Raw genomic sequence first — 3,675 nt, forward strand, 5'->3', positions numbered from 1 at the left:
GCCCTTACCAAGGCACCGTTCGAGTTGCTCTACAGCGTGGATATGAAGCTTGTGTCTATAAAAAACACGTTTTTGCTATCAGTGGTATCAGCCAAACGCATGAGCGAGTTACATGCACTATCAGTGCATTCATCATGTACTCGCTTCACAGGAGACGGTTCTAGGGTCTCCATGCATCCAAATCCGGCCTTTTTACCCAAGATCATATCCCTGTTTCATATGAAACAACCAGTCGAGTTGATTGTGTTCCATCCTCCTCCTTTTTCTTCCCCAGAGGAAGAACGGTTACACATGCTCTGCCCCGTGTGGTCATTGAGGTGTTATATTGACCGTACAACGACTGTGAGGCAAACAGAACAGTTGTTCATATGACATGGTTCTAAGACTCTGGGTCAGCCGTTGTCTAAACAACGCCTTTCCCATTGGATAGTGGATGCTATTAAATTAGCATATGAATCTGCAGGCCTTCCACCACCAGGGCAGTTGAATGCGCATTCCAGTAGGGGGGTGATGACATCCTGGGCCCTCTTTAGTGGGCGGTCATATTGAGTATTGTCACAATATGGTGTTGATTATTCCACCTTAGGACAGGTGTCATTGCGAGCATAGACGCTGAGGCGCGGTTCCGCATACGCGTAGATGTGTTGCCTACGCAATTGTGACGTAAGTCTGTCCTACTGCTGAAAATCCTCCCTCACGACGGCTTGGGTACACTGTTCCCATACTTGATGGTTATTTTCGACTTGAAAGGGAACGATAGGTTGGGATGCAACCCCGGTTCCCTGAAAGAGAAAATAAGCATCAAGCCGTGAGGTCGCTCCGGAAGCCTTCACGGCCTGAAGAGGAAAAGAGGAAGTGAGTCTCTGCGCGCTGCGTAATGTAAGCTCCCAGGGGGACGGGCTTACGGGGCAGCTCGCGCAGAGGCCTATCGGTAGCTTTGCTATAAAGCTCAGCCAATCCCTACTGCCTGATGGCAATATCCCATACTTGATGGTTATTTTCTCTTTCAGGGAACCGGGGTTGCATTCACAACCTATCGGTATCACCAGGGTCATGGGAAACAGTCGACTCAATACGTGTTCGTAGCCAGCAGGGCTATGAAGTTGTCGAAAGTGTGTTTGATTCTCAGCTTTAAAAGTACAGAAAACATAAAACAATGCGATTTTCTTTTATAATGTTCATTATTTGAAACGTGGGCATAAACACAGTTGTACTGGCTGGGAATCGTCTCGGGTCAATTACTTGGAAAGCAGCTATGCTAACCAATATATCACCAACGGGGGAAAGCTGGCAGTACTGAGTGACACAGAAGACGGATTCTCTCAGCGCGTCTCCTCTGAATGTGCACTGGCACAAAGGAGCTTTGATCGTCTATTGACGCGGCAGAATGCAATAATGTATTGGGTTAATTTACCAATAAAAGAAACATGAATAAAAGTGTATGTATTTATTTGTGAATAAACTATCTTGCTTATATGATGGGACCAGAGACCTTACATCCGCAATCTAATGATCGGCCAACCCCAGAGAGACTTTGTCTTGACCAGGGATTAATATAATTTAGAAACTTTAAAAATCCAGGGCCTTCTGCGTGTAAAGCAGATGTGATAATCACTACACTATAGAACCTTGTCGGAACAAAGGTAGTGCTCCTACATTATTGTCTACATGCAGCATCTCAGATAATTACAATGTCATTTACCAGACCCTTCGGCGTTGTCTTTAAGAATTAAACCTGCCAGACCGAACGCAGGCTAACATTCAATCAATCAATCAATTAATCATATATATTTCCATATGTGCTTCACAAAATCTACTTAAAAACAAGAAAATATCTAATTGTAAAGACTGGTCGAACAAAAGAAGTCTTCAGTGTAATTTTAAACAAAGAGCGCTTTCCACGATTTAAGATGCTTTAGAGATACAGAATATTGGAATTGTTGCATACTTTGCATAATATATTTGGGAGAAAAGAAAACGGAACATCTCTGATTTGCAACGTTCCCATGGTTCGGCCCGGCCACTGCCGTGTGACTAGTTAAAATGATGAGTTCAGTTTTTTTCTGCTGCTTGGTATTTCAGTTATGAGGGAGCTGTAGCAGAGTGGCGCAGCGGAAGCGTGCTGGGTCCTCAACCCAGAGGTCGATGGATCGAAACCATCTTCTGCTAGCTTGTTTTTCTTCTGTTAGTAAAGTAGTTTTTCTAAAATATTAACTGAAGGCAATTAATTCATATTACATTTCGCAATCAAGGAAATGTGCACATTACTGGACACATTCAGAATGACAATTGACCTCTAAAACGTTAGGTTTTTAATTAAGTTAGTTTCTTTACAAATGACATTGCTTTCTTTTTTAAAAATTGTGCCAGGAAAGACCAAAAGATAAAGCCCTTGGCCTCCTAAACCAGGGATTGTGGTTTCGTCATTTTTATTAAAAACGAATTGTGTATTTGTTTTGTCTGTGATATGTTTATAGATCTTGGTACTTCACAGAAAGTAGTCATTTTCTAGCCAATTTCCTGGTGGCGCAACAAGTTATTAAGTCATGTTAATACACATGCTTGTCAAGCGCATGATCAAATCCCTGCACCTGTGAGGAAGTGTGTGTTTAGAGAACTTGTTTTAGATTTTAAATAATAATAATTACATTTTCCAAAATGCAAAACTAAAAGAATCATATTTGCTAATATTTTTTTAAAATGAAGCAATGAACCGCTTGTATGATTTGAAGCCTCAATGAAGCAATGAACCTCGTGTATGATTTGAAGCCTCAATGAAGCAATGAACCTTGTGTATGATTTGAAGCCTCAATGAAGCATTGAACCCTGTGTATGATTTGAAGCCTCAATGAAGCAATGAACCCCGTGTATGATTTGAAGCCTCAATAAAGCAATGAACCCCGTGTATGATTTGAAGCCTCAATGAAGCAATGAACCTCGTGTATGATTTGAAGCCTCAATGAAGCATTGAACCCCGTGTATTATTTGAAGCCTCAATGAAGCAATGAACCCTGTGTATGATTTGAAGCCTCAATGAAGCATTGAACCCCGTGTATTATTTGAAGCCTCAATAAAGCAATGAACCCCGTGTATGATTTGAAGCCTCAATGAAGCAATGAACCCTGTGTATGATTTGAAGCCTCAATGAAGCATTGAACCCCGTGTATTATTTGAAGCCTCAATGAAGCAATGAACCCTGTGTATGATTTGAAGCCTCAATGAAGCAATGAACCCTGTGTATGATTTGAAGCCTCAATGAAGCAATGAACCCTGTGTATGATTTGAAGCCTCAATGAAGCAATGAACCTCGTGTATTATTTGAAGCCTCAATGAAGCAATGAACCCTGTGTATGATTTGAAGCCTCAATGAAGCAATGAACCCTGTGTATGATTTGAAGCCTCAATGAAGCAATGAACCCTGTGTATGATTTGAAGCCTCAATGAAGTATTGAACCCCGTGTATTATTTGAAGCCTCAATGAAGCAATGAACCCTGTGAATGATTTGAAGCCTCAATAAAGCAATGAACCCCATGAATGATTTGAAGCCTCAATGAAGCAATGAACCTCGTGTATTATTTGAAGCCTCAATGAAGCATTGAACCCCGTGTATTATTTGAAGCCTCAATGAAGCAATGAACCCTGTGAATGATTTGAAGCCTCAATAAAGCAATGAA

The 3,675-nt window shown here is 41.3% G+C and overlaps 1 non-coding gene across 1 annotated transcript; it reads left to right on the top strand.

Moving 5' to 3' along the window:
* The first annotated feature begins 2,097 nt into the window (after nt 1-2,097).
* On the top strand, nt 2,098-2,169 carry trnae-cuc (transfer RNA glutamic acid (anticodon CUC)). The gene has a single exon. It is a non-coding gene; the product is annotated as a tRNA-Glu (tRNA).
* Nucleotides 2,170-3,675: the final 1,506 nt, after the last annotated feature.

The sequence above is a fragment of the Acipenser ruthenus genome, chromosome 40 (assembly GCF_902713425.1).
Source record: "Acipenser ruthenus chromosome 40, fAciRut3.2 maternal haplotype, whole genome shotgun sequence".
Classification (NCBI taxonomy): Eukaryota; Metazoa; Chordata; class Actinopteri; order Acipenseriformes; family Acipenseridae; genus Acipenser; species Acipenser ruthenus.